Source organism: Monodon monoceros, unplaced genomic scaffold (genome assembly GCF_005190385.1).
Source record: "Monodon monoceros isolate NGI ecotype Baffin Bay Population unplaced genomic scaffold, NGI_Narwhal_1 Super_Scaffold_3, whole genome shotgun sequence".
Taxonomy (NCBI): domain Eukaryota; kingdom Metazoa; phylum Chordata; class Mammalia; order Artiodactyla; family Monodontidae; genus Monodon; species Monodon monoceros.
The window spans coordinates 3,605,195-3,619,015 of NW_021703780.1; positions in this window are offsets into that span (position 1 = coordinate 3,605,195).

The window sequence follows — 13,821 nt, forward strand, 5'->3', positions numbered from 1 at the left end:
ATGTCAATTTCCCAATAACAGTAACCTGCGTTTTGAAGAAGGCTTCTAGCTGGTTCTCACGCACACCAAAGTTTAAGAAGCAAAAAGTAAGAATTCAAATCCCAGGAAGGGACTGAAGCAGGGAAGGGGGTGTGAGAGCGTGAACCAAGCCTTCACATTCTGGTTCAACCATCTGGTACCTGTCACCTGCTTCCATGTCCTCACCCGTAAAACAGGGACAATGACAACAGCACCTCCCTTGCAGGACTGTCCTGAGGGTTAAACGAGTTAATACGCGTAAGGAACGAAAATCATTCCTGGCACGTGAATTATTACTTTCCTATTACGGTTCCTTTTCACTCGAACGGGAAGTCCAAACTCTCTCCATCTAGACCCTCCTGGTAAAGGCCCAGTCACCTCTTCACCACATACTGTGCTGTCTGCCAGCCATGTCCTATTTTAGGGCGCGTCGCTATAACTTCCCACTACTTGCACACAATACTTTTTTTCTTCTGGTTGTTTTTTGGCCTCGTACTTCAGCTGAGCAGTTAACTCATCTGTACTTAGATTTATTTCAGTAATTTAGGGATTTACAAACATAAATATTCTCTCACCTGTTCTCCGTGGCACTTCCTTTGTTGAGAGGATAACTCCATAACTGGAATACCCCTTGTTTACTATTCTAAGAACAGGAAAACCATGGACAACATTTTAGTCAGTAACTGCATGTCTTTTTTAAAAAAAATAATACTTTCAGAGTGTGATGAATAAAACCCTACCTGTGTTCTTTTGGGAGCATGCTCTGACAAAGTAAGTTCCAGCATGAGTTGCTCTACTGGAATTTCCATGGTTCTATAAAGCAGCATGAGTTGCTCTACTGGAATTTCCATGGTTCTATAAAGCAGCAGAAGACTTTTAAACACATGACATCTCTGTTCCCGACTCTTGTTCTAAGAATGTATAGTTCTTGTTCTAACCAAGCAATATATAGTAAAGTTCTATAATACTCCCTCATATCCATATAAATGGTTTTTACTGACCTCAGTAGGAATTAGTATAATCTGTTTATAAACATCAACTAAACAGTGTTAACTAATAAGCCTTGACTATCATTAAGATTGTCTTTATTTTATTAAGTTAACTGTTTCATTTTTGATCAAAAAAAGTAAATGAAAGATTCATTTTTTTTCACTACTTCAAAACAAAATATAACCATTTCAGCTGCTTCAAGATATCTTAAGGGCTGAGACCACTTCCCTTTTGGCAGTGACCGGAAAGCATTAGCTTCGCTACAATGTTAATTTCCATTTATAACACAGTTATGTTGAAAAAAAGTAATATAGTAAGATATTTAATGACCAATTTGCAGCCTTGTAAAATAGTAAATAAAGGCTTTGACTTGTTTGAAGAACTCTATAGAAATAAAATTTTAAAGTTTAACTTTGAGGAAAGAAATTTTATTTAAGGAGCATACATGGTAATGTTAAAATAATGTTTTGTGAATTACTTAAAACCAAACACCTATCCTTACCTTGTTCATTTTGTCTGAAAGAATGTGTATGAAAAAAAAGACAATTAATAGGTACATAAAACTGGTGATATTCAAAACAAGCCCCCCTTTAATATGAGTGGTTGTTCATATTATAAATTAGAATATAAATTTTCATATATTTATAAGTATAAATATAAATAGACACATCGAGGATTTCTTACCACCTGTGGCACCATCCCTTCCAGGTGGGAGGTTTTTATTTTCAGGAATGGGTACTTCTGTATCCAAATTCCAGTGAGATAAGTTCTAAAACAGTATTTGTTTTAGGATAAACATAATGTAAGAAAATTTTAAAAGCTCAAATACATAATTTTACAAGTCCCTTGGTTAAAATATAACAAAAGGCACAAAGTTCCATGACCGGCCCCCTCCCTCCTGTAAAGGACACTCAGCATTTGTGAGGAGTGGGCAATGTCCTCATCAAACTGTCATCAGATGGATAGCACCTCTTAGGAAATGAAAGGCTTTTATAAGAATTTATGATTTCATTCACATTTTGTTAAAATAATGGCACACCAGTTTTCAAAACTTGTGATTTAAAAAGTATGATAAAATGTGCAGTTCACAATGGCACAGTCACCAGAGTTCATATGTCTGAGTACCAGATCTGAAAGAGTATAAAAATCTTTCCGTCAACCGAACAAGATTCTCACATACTCAACACTGACCAGCCCACCTCTCATTCTAGACTCCAGATGCTGAGAAACACTTAGGAAATATTTTTTAAGGCAAAAAATGAATAAGGATAGGTACAATATCCATTGAGGATTTATGTTCCAGACACTGTGCTGAGTGGTATGCGGGAGAAGCGTGGGGTGTGCGCAGGAGAGGGATGTGATCATTTATCCTGGAAAGGGAAAGTGAAGAGGTGAGCAGTTAATTTTAAAAAGTGATCTTTGAGGGATGAACTCAGTTTTTTTTTTTAAATCTCAAATGAGAAAATCCTTTGCAAACCAAACTCCAAGCGGGTAGTACTAGGTATTATCTCTGCGCTAAGGAGAAACAGGGACAAATAAGCTTAAGTACAAGACGAGGATTTAATGGATCCACAGGGAAGTTATCTCTCGACAGGAAGGAGAGTTGAACATGGGAATGTGGGCTGCAGATTATCTTTCTCTGGAGGTTTTCATGAAAAATAAAATTAATAAAATTCTCTGCTCTCTGAGATAACAGGCATTGGATCTAGTCTCTGCATGAGAATCACCAGGGGAGCTCTTTAAAAATAATAGTTGAAGAAAATGGCACAGATTCTGATTCAGTAAGATGAGGCCAGATATTTGTATTTTTAAAGCCTCCTGACAGATTCTCAAGCTTCTCTCAGCTCTGTAATCCTGGTTCCCTAAGGTACAAAATAACCTGTGAGAGAAATAGCCTTACCTTAACATGATAAAGGGGAGGTGATGAAAACCATGCTGTTGAGGTCATAGAATAAAAGTAACCAAATTCGTCAGCCAGTAAGGAAGGCTGTCAGTAGTCCATGAAGTCAGCCAGACTGCAAACTGCCTACAGGGTGGGCATTGGTTCTACTATTTGATATCCACCTGCCTTACCAATATTTTTCACAAAACACGTGTGAGAAAATTTAAAAGGTGAGCACTGCCCGACGGTTCAAGGTGGCATGTTTCACCAAATCCAACTGCAATTAGAAATGCTTGGAGGACTTCCCTGGTGGCGCAGTGATTAAGAATCCACCTGCCAATGCAGGGGACACAGGTTCGAGCCCTGGGCCGGGAAGATCCCACATGCCGCGGAGCAACTATGCCCATGTGCCACAACTACTGAACCCGTATGCCACAACTACTGAGCCCGTGTGCCACAACTACTGAAGCCTGAGCGCCTACAGCCCGTGCTCCGCAACAAGAGAAGCCACCGCAATGAGAAGCCCGCGCACCGCAACGAAGAGCAGCCCCCGCTCGCCATAACTAGAGAAAGCCCGCACGCAGCAACGAAGACCCAACGCAGCCAAAAGTAAATAAATCAATAAATTTTTTTTTTTTTAAAAAAGAGAAATGTTTGGAGATTTACAAAGAAGCTGGTTAGCTTTTCCTTTGTTAAAAGACATAAAAATTTTCAGGGAACTCTACTCAACACTCAGTAATAACATAAATGGGAAAAGAATTTGAAAAAGAATAGATGTTTATGTATAACTGAATCACTTTGCTGAAACTAACCTGAAACGAACACAACATTGTTAACCAACTATACTCCAATATAGGATAAAAATTTAAAAGAAAAAAAAAAAAGAAAAATTTCCATTCGTTATCCCCCGACGCTGCTTCCTGGGCAGCTGCCATACCTCTCAGGAGACGGACGCGCGCAGCCTGGGGCCGCTGTCCTCACCATTTCTTCCCCCCGTCCCGCTTCTCTGTTTCCTCACAATCTTGCACAGGTGTGGGACAGGCACGCTGAGGGTACTGATTTCAAAGAGCGCGTGAACTTGGGCTCCGCATCCAAAGGAGCTCAGGAGAAAGCTTGGAACGCGGGAGAGAGGGCGTGGGGTGAGGCGGGGTAGCAACAGGAAATTAACTGGAAGCCAGAGGCGATCAGACAAAAACGGGGGCACAGAAAAAGCAAGGTGGAAGGTCTAAATGACAAAAGAGGAGGAAGTGAAGGTCTGAAGTGAGAAGGGAGATATTTTCAGACAGGACGATAAAACACAAATTAGAAAAAGTATGGTGAATTATCTGGAATTAAAACACAGGGTCATGAACTCTGCTTTTAATGATTTAAGCCAGGTGCTCCGTTTGAAAGCAGGATTAACCTTACACACGGGCACAGCCGACACTCCCATATGCCTCAGAGGTACCAAAAGGCCCGCTCCTGTTTAAGGCATAAGTCTCCGAGAACTACAGTGTCATAAAACAAGTGAAGCAATCTTTAAGGCGTTGTTTAAACGGATTAAGGCATTGCTTAGGGCATGGGTATCTGCAAAAAACCACAAAGTGAAGCCACCGCAGTACTCAGTGTCTTTCCTAGTCGTTTACAACTGTTTGTCCCCTAGAGGAAGGGTGGGTCCTGAAGACGCAGAGAACGCAGCTCAGGGATGCTTGCTCTGCATCAGTAAGAACCGATCCACCTGCGCCGCGCCCGGGCGGAAGGATCGGGAGGGAGGCGCGCGCGGGCGCTGGAGATTCGGCGCCGCGGGGTGTGCGGGGTGAGTGCGCGGCCCGGCCTCTGTGACGGGGACCCGGGGCGGGGCCGGGGGGTGGGCGTCCGGCAGGTGCGGGCCGGGCCGCCTCTTACCGCTCGGCGCCGCTGGCCACCGGCTCGTCCCCGGCGGCGTCTCCGCGGGCGCTGCCGCCCCGAGGCCCCGGCCGCTCCGCGTGCACAGCCTCCGACTCGGCCCGCCTGCAGAGAGGACAGAGGGCGGCACGCGGCCAGCGGGGCCGCGACCCCGACCCCTGACCCCCGACCTCGACCCCACCCACGGCCCCGCCCCTAGCCCGTCCCCTGACCCCCCGCCCCTGGCCCCGCCCCCTCCCCCTCGCCGTACCCGGACCCTAGGCTTCGGCCCTGTCCCCGACCTTGAGCCCAACCTCGCCCCCGACCCCGGCCCTGACTACGCCGGGCCACGACCCTGATCCCGATTCCGCCCCCGCGCCACCAGGCCGGGCTGTGTATCCAGTGCTGTCCACGCTGCCAACATGCAGTGTCCCCATAACTGACGTGAGAGCAGGAAGGTGTCCCAGCTGAGTGCAAGCCCGCCTCTGGGCGGGTCCTCATGAGTCCAGATTCGATTATACGACAAAGCACTGACATTTGAGCCAGAAATGGTGGTGGTACTAATGCATTCTGTGCGTGTAACACCCAGCTCTGGACTCAACCCCCTAAAGCCTCATTAAGCAGCTAAATGCACTGGATCTTAATATCTGGGGGGGAGGGATCCTTGGAGAAAAATGCAGATGCACCAGATGCTCACCACCATTTCGAGGGTTTCTCAGATCTCTGACTCCCGCCTCCACCCCCAGCCCCTAAGTGTGTCCCCCATTTCCATTTTCCTCTCAGAAAAGCCTTCCCTGACTCCACTTTAAAGAAGCCCTTAAGCAGTGCTCTTCAAATTTATAAATATTTGAAATAAAATTATGTGGGTAAAACACACACAAAAATAAAGAAGCCCTTCCCATGCACTTTACTGCATTTCAGAACCCCCATCTTTCTTTCTTCCCTGGACTCCTCACCACCTTGTTTGCTTCTTTGTTGTCTGTCTCTTCCCAGCAGAATATGACTCCATGAGGGCAGGGGCCCTGCGCGTCTAGTTCACTGCTGTATCCCCGTCACTTTAAAACTGTGCTGGGCTTTTTTCCATCTTGCAAGATGGCGGGTGAAAAGGCTGAGAAGCCAGATACTAAGGAGAAAAAACCTGCAGCTAAGAAGGCTGATGCTGGTGGCAAGGTTAAAAAGATAAAGCAGGGGGCTTCCCTGGTGGCGCAGTGGTTGAGAGTCCGCCTGCCGATGCAGGGGACACGGGTTCGTGCCCCGGTCCGCGAAGATCCCACATGCCACGGAGCGGCTGGGCCCGTGAGCCATGGCCGCTGAGCCTGCGCGTCCGGAGCCTGTGCTCCGCTAACGGGAGAGGCCACAATACTGAAAGGCCCGTGTACCGCAAAAAAAAAAAAAAAAGAAAGTTGACATTAAAATATCTGTAAAACACACTACAGAGTTTTAATAAGCTGCAGAATAAGGAACAATGATTCCATTTTTGCCAAAAGAAGACTATGTATTTGTAAATGCAAATATGTATATAAATGCATAGAAAAGAGTTCCAGAAGGAGACACAGCAAATTCAGGGTGGTGCCTACCTCTGAGGAAGGATAGAGATGGGAGGGAGGAAGATGTTCCCTTTGCTGTTGACTTGAACCAAAAGGACCGCCTGGTATTTCTCCAGCAAAGACGGGTTTATTCAGGATCAGAAGAGAACCGCAATTTGGGGTCTGCAACCTTGGTGAACCACCGGCAAGTCTCCACATGGCATGGGAAGGATAACATCTTATAGAGAGGAAAAGAAGTTAGGAGGGCAACAAAAATAGTAAACGAAGAGTCTGTGGTTGAGTCCTAGCAGGAAAGAAGGGAATCTTTCTTCTTTCTGGTTGGGCTCAGCTCCGAATGCAGGGGTGAGAGCTCCCCCTGCTGGTCTCTCGGCTCTATTTAACTGAGGATTCTGTTCATTAATTTTTTACACTATGTATACTTCTTTGTTTGATTTTATTTATTCCAGTGGAAATCTTTTCATGTGTCTTTAATTTTTGTAACTAAAATGCAATTTTAAAATCGAAAATACAGTGAGCATTTATGTGAGGTTGGAGAATTGGGTTTTGATTTCCCAGTGATATTCCAGTTAAATGTTGATTTAGAGTTTGTTCTCTTAGCCTCCCAGTGTAGACACGAATATTGATACATCTTTAGCAATGTGTTTAGGTAGTGTTCCTGCCGTGTAGACTGCTGTCCATTTCATTAGATGTGAAGTTATGACAACCAAAGCAAACCCTATGCTCTTCCTATTGTTCGGGCAAGCCTGTGGGAGCTGCTGGGCGGCCCAGCTGTGTGGTCACTAAGCCTTCACCCACTGGGCAGGAGCTCCATATTCCAGGCCTGCTCTTGACTCACTTGGAGTGGTTTTTCTGGCCTCTAAGGATCAATCTATTCATCAAGTCATTAAACCATTTAGTCCGAATGCCAACCTATGGTCCCTTGAGCCAATTCTCTGTCCCTTAGGTCTCTGTCAATTACCCTACCTAGGAGGGACCTTCAGGGATTCAGCCTGAGAAATAATGGGGGCCGGACAAGCACTGATCTAATTCCTAATCCAGTGCAGGGTCCCCCTGAGTCTCTCTGAGGCTCAGCTTCTCTTCCTATGGTTAACAGCTTATTTTCTATGCACCCAAATGGATTGCAGAGATGCTCATAGCACAGCCTGCAAACTGGCTTCCGCTTCTCAAATTGTCACCAGTTGGCAAAGAGATAACAAGCTTACACTACAAGATAACTCAGCTATGTCACTAAACACCCTGCGTGGTTCAACTGACTCCCCTTCTCCTTCCCTCCCTCCCTCCCTCCTTCCCTTCCTATCTCCTTCTCTCTGTCTCCCTCTTTCTCCTTCCCTCCTTCCTTCCTTCTTTTTGGAGAAGATGGTTTTAATGAAGGAAGGAAGTAGAGTACTGGATTACATTCTGGCACAAGCTCTTTGGGTCACTACGGATGGGCGATTTGGTTAGGGGCCAACTGAGGTCAGTGTGAAGCAGTGGCAGAGTGTGGTTAATATCGCTGAAGATAAAAATAGTAGTCCAGTTACTTACCATTCGTTTGAGAATCATGCAGAGATTACACCAATGACCTTCAGTACCTGTGGTAGTACGAGCACACCTGCTTTGTTCGTTCATTCACTCATTTCTTGCTGTGCATCTATTAGATGTCTAGAACCAGGCTACGGTCTAAATGTTGCTCACTGATATTTTTGGAATGAAGAAACGGCAGAGACCTCAATAGCAATTAAGGGGCACAAACAGTCTTTCTCAAATTAATGGCATCTTACTCTTGCTGTGCAAAGATGGAAAGGAACATTGAATTGTATTAATGATTGTTCTACTACTAGGTGAGAATTCTGAATTCTCTGGCTTAGAAAGGATCTTAGAAAGACATCGATTTCCCAAACCAAGCAGTATGCCCCTGTGCAGAAGAAAAGTCAACAACAATGCAAATCAGGGGTGGAAGAAATGCCATTTGTGGAATAAAAACACAAAGGAGCCTCCAGTGTCAACCATAGTTGTCAGGTAGGTGCCTAATTTTTGTCCTATGCGGGCATATTTAGAGATGGATAGGGTGACCACAAACCCTCTTTATGCCTTAAAAAGCTAAAAAATGACTTAATGTTGTCTTTGGCATATACGGTGAGTGTGAAAACAAGCATTGCTCTGTATAAAAGCACATGAGTCCCGTTTGCACACCTCCCCGTGTCTGCAGGAGCCCTCATTGGGAGAAAACTCATGGAGACTGGAGCAGGTGCGTGGGTTCCCCACGGGCCATCGCATTCCAGGTCAGTGAGCAGAGACCTAGCAGGGCTGGAGAGGGATTCTTAGGGACCCAACCACCGAGCTGTAGGGCTTTTATGCTGCATGAGTTGGGAAGCACCAGCCCACCCCAAGCATGACCAGGACCTAGGATGATATCATATGAGTGGCAGAACTTCGGCTTTACACCTAGTCTACAAGATTTCTTCTTTTAAACGTAAGCACGTACAGCTATAAAATTTCCGCTTAGCACTGATTTGACTTTATCCCACAAGTTTTGGTATGTTGTGTTTTTATTTCATTTGTTTCACGATATATTCTAATTTCCCCTTTGACTCATTGGTGGTTTAAAGGTGTGTTGTTTAATTGCCGTATATTTGTGGATTTTCCAGTTTTCCTTCTGCTGTTGATTTCTAGTTTAATTCCATTGTAATTAGAAAAAGATATATGATTTTACTCTTTTTAAATTTAGGGCTTCCCTGGTGGTGCAGTGGTTGAGAGTCCGCCTGCCGATGCGGGGGACACGGGTTCGTGCCCCGGTCCGGGAAGATCCCACGTGCCGCGGAGCGGCTGGGCCCGTGAGCCATGGCCGCTGAGCCTGCGCGTCCGGAGCCTGTGCTCCACAACGGGAGAGGCCACAGCAGTGAGAGGCCCGCGTACCGCAAAAAAAAAAAAAAAAATATATTAACACTTGTTCTGTGGCCAAACATATGATCTTTCCTGGTTAATGTTCCATGTGCACTTGAGAAAAATGTGTATTCTGTTGTAGTTGGGTGGAGTGTTCTGTACACATTGGTTAGGTCCAAGGGATCTATGGTGTTGTCCAAGTTCTCTATTTCCTTATTGATCTTCTGTCTGGTTTTCTATCCACTATTGAAAGTGGGGTATTGAAGTCTCCTACTATTATTGTAGGCTGTTTCTCCCTTCAATTCTGTCAGTTTCCTTATATATATTGGAGATCTAATATTAGTGTGTAAATGTTTATAATTGCTATATCTTCTTGCTGTCTTGACCCTTTTATCATGATATTATGTCCGTATCTTATAACAGCTTTTGAGTCTATTTTGTCTAAAATAAGAGCCATCCTCCTCTCTTTTGGTTACTACTTGTATGGAATATCTTTTTTCATCCTTTCACTTTTAACTTACGCACGTCACTAGATCTAAAGTGAGACTCTTATAGGCAGCACATAGTTGAACCTTGATTTTTTAATCCTTTCTGTCAATCTGTGTTTTTTGATTGGAGAGTTTAATACATTTAATTATCAATAGGGAAGCACTTACTTTTGCCATCTTGTTTCCCGTATGTCTTATATCATTTTTTTGTCCCTCATTTCCTCCATTACTACTTTCCATTGAGTTGATATTTTTGTGTTGACACATTTTGATTCCCTCCTCATTTCTTTTTGGGTATTTTCTATGGATATTTTCTTTGTGGTTACCATGGGGGTTACAGATAACATCCTAAAATCATGATGATCTGTCTTAAATTTTTACCAACTTAACTGCATACAAAAACTACTGATTTACAGCTCTGCATCCCCATTTTTTTTTTTATTTTTTATTTTTTGCGGTACGCGGGCCTCTCACTGTTGTGGCCTCTCCCGCTGCGGAGCACAGGCTCCAGACGCGCAGGCTCAGCGGCCATGGCTCACGGGCCCAGCCGCTCCGCGGCATGCGGGATCCTCCTGGACCGGGGCACGAACCCGTGTCCCCTGCATCGGCAGGCGGACTCTCAACCACTGCGCCACCAGGGAAGCCCTCTCCATTTGTTATTGATGTCACAGATTACATCTTTATATATTATATACCCATTAACATAGATTTATATCTTAAGCATTTGTCTTTTAAATCCTGTAGAAAATAAAAAGTGAGGTTACAAAGCAAAATTACAATAATAGTTTTTTATTTGTGTGCATGTATTTACCTTTGCTGGAGAACTTTATATTTTCATGTGGCTTTGACTTACTATCTAGCATCCTTTCATTTCAACTTGGACTCCCTTTAGCATTTCTTGCAGGGCACATCTAGTGGTAATGAACTCCCCCAGATTTTGCATAGGAATGTCTTAAATTTCTCCCTCATTTTTGAAGAACACTATTTGCCAGATGTAGAGTTAGCAGGTGACAATTGTTTTTGTTCTTTCAGCACTTTCAATATATCATTCCATTGCTTTCTGGCTGCTGAGAAATCTGCTCATCTCATTGGCGATCCCTTGTGTATGATGAGTTGCTTTTCTCTTTCTGCTTTCAAGATTCATGCTTTGTCTTTGACAGGTTTGATTATAATGTGTCTCAGTGTAGGTCTCCTTGTGTTTATCCTGCTTATAGTTCATTGAGCTTTTTGCATTGTATATCATGTCTTTCCTCAAACTGTGTTAAGTTTTTAGCCATTATTTCTTCAAATATATTGCTCTGTCCCACTGTCTCTCCTCCTCCTGGAATTCCCATTGTGTGCAAACTGGTCACTTGATGGTGTCCCACAAGTCCCTTAGTCTCTGCTCACTTTTGTTCTTTCTTCTTTTTGCTCCTCAAACTCAATAATTTCAAATGTCTTTAAGTTTGCTGCTGCTTTCTTCTTCCTGTTTGAGTCTGCTGGTGAACCCCTCTAGTGAATTTTTCAATTCAGTTATTGTAATTTTCATCTTCAGAATTAATTAAAAAAATAATTTCCATCTTTGTTAATATTATGTCACACAGTGTTTTCCTGATTTCCTTTAGCTCTTTGCCCATGTTTTCCTTTAGCTCTTTTGAACATATTTGACAGTTGTTTTAAAGTCTTTTTCTAGTAAGTCTCATGCCTGTGTTTCTTCATGGACTATTTGTGGAGATTTTGTTCCTTTGAATGGGTCACATTTCCCTGTTTCTTTGCATGCCTTATGACCTTTTCTTGAAAACTGTGCATTTGAAAGAAGAGCCACCTCTCCCAGTGCTTGCACACCTCTGTGCAAGACCTTGAAATGGTGGGCCCACGAGTCTTGAGGCCAGCCCAGGCCTTTTCAGGTTTAACTGCGCATGATTCCTGTCTGAGCCTGTGTATAGGTTTAATTTTTGGTTTTGTTTTTTTTGATCCTGCCCCCCCACCCCCCAACTGCTTTTAAATGTCTTCCCAAAGAGTCTCATTCCAGCTTCTTCTCAGGGTCTTAAATGCTCTATTGTCTTCCTCTGCTTGTAATCTCTTTCTCTGCATCCACAGGTGTGCAATCAGTTTGTACTTTTCACGTGTTTCAGTGCCTTCTGTGGCTTCTAGCCTGGGACCCAAACTATGCCAATGTTTCCATCTGAACTTTGAGTCAGGCAAGACAGCAACCAATCCCTCAGGCAACCCAGACAGGCCAGCATGTTGCAAACAAGTTCCAGTCTGTTCCTTCCATCCCAAGAGGAGGAGGTGGGAAGTAGACTAATTCCTTCCAACCACATCATGCAGTGGAGTAGGTGGGGCAAGAGTGAGTAAAAATGTCACAAAATCTCCTATCATTTTTAATGTAACTTATTTCTTGATTGGACATTCACTTGTTTGCTGTAGATGTCTGACGGGTTTCTGTAGTTGATTATTTGATGTTTCTGTTGGGCGATGAGGACCTGAAACTTCCAACATCTTGCTGATGTCACTCTGATTATTTTTCCTAGTATTTTTTTCTCTCTGTACTTCACATTGCTTAGTTTCTGTTGATTTATCTTCTAGGTTCTTTGACTCCTTTGTCATCTACATTCCGCTAGAGTCCCTCCAGAGAATTTTTTTTTTTTTTTTGCCACATCATGCAGCTTGTGGGATCGAACCCAGGCCGCCACAGTGAAAGTGCTGAATACTAACCACTGGAATACCATGGGATTCCCTAGAGAATTATTTTTAAATTTCAGATTTTCAGTTCTAAATATTTTATTTGGTTCTTTTTTTTTGTAGCTTGTTTCTCTGATGAGAATTCATGTAGTTTTAATCATTTCAAGTGTGTTTTTCTTTACCTTGTGGAGCAGTTATGAGAACTGCTTCAAAGTCTTTGTGGGACAACTCCAACATCTAGGTCATCTCGGGATTGACATGTGTTGTCTTTTTTCACCTTAGTGCTCACATTTTCATGGTCTTTTGTATGCTGATAATTTTGGATTGTATCATGGACACTGTGAATATTATGTTGCCTGGACCCTGAGTTTTGTTGAATGATCTGGAGAATGTTGATCGTTTTGTTTTAGCAAGTAATCAACCGGCTTAGGTTGAGACTGCGAGCTGTCTTGATCTTGTGTTAGTGGTGCTTAAATTCCCAGTTTACTTCCCAAAGCCTTTACCATGTTGGTTTGAGCCTGTCCCACTTGTGAACCTAAGCTGTGTAGGTTTATACCTAGAATTAGGGGAGCATCTCACTCCTTCTCTGCTCTGGGATTCTCCTCTCCAGCCCCAGGGAATCCTTTTCCTGGTTAGAGAGATGTTCTTCTTGGCCTCAAATTTTCTTTTGCCAGTCACACCATGGCAACCACTGCACTGCTGCACAGTTGGGCCTGCCTTTGGGGCATATGTCCCGTGCTTAGGACAGAGATCCCAGCAATTGTTTCCTAACGTCCCACAATCTCAGAAACTCATGGGCAGATGCTTCTCCACATTTTGATGCCTTACCATAATCCATCTGCTTTTGTTTAATGTCAGCAACCTCAAGCCATTGTTTTTCACCTTTTTTCCAGAGATGTTAGTTGAAGTCAGTGGGAGGGATGGGTGGCTCACGGGGACACAGTGGGGCTGGGACTCTCTGACCCTTACTGGGACTCTGACTCTGGAAAAGCTACTTACATCTCCATGCCTTGGACTCCTTACTTGTAAATGGGTAGCAGCAACAGTTTACCTCATTTTAAATTTTGGGCATTGTTTTTTGAGGACATGTGCTTATGGGCATTAAGCACTGGAAACAAATAGTAAGTGCTCAGTAAACATGAATGGGTTATTACTATTAATGTATTTCCTATAAGAGTGAACACTTTGGATTCGGATTACTGGAATAAAAAAATTAAGAATTAAGAGGTCTGGTGGGTTGGCTATCTGGATGCTGATGCTTGAAGGAGGTTAAAAAGGAAGGAGGACATTTAGAAGAGCAAAATCTTCCATGCCAATCCTACAGCCACTGGAATTAAACTCGTCAAGTGATTCATATGGCAGCCATCGAAACAGAGAGTCACAAGGACAGTTAAGGCAGCTTTCAGGTGTGCTTTTTATAAAGTACCACATTAAACGAGAATGAAGACTATACGATAAATGAGGAAATAATCACTGATACAGAACATCACTTTCCAATGAAACAATC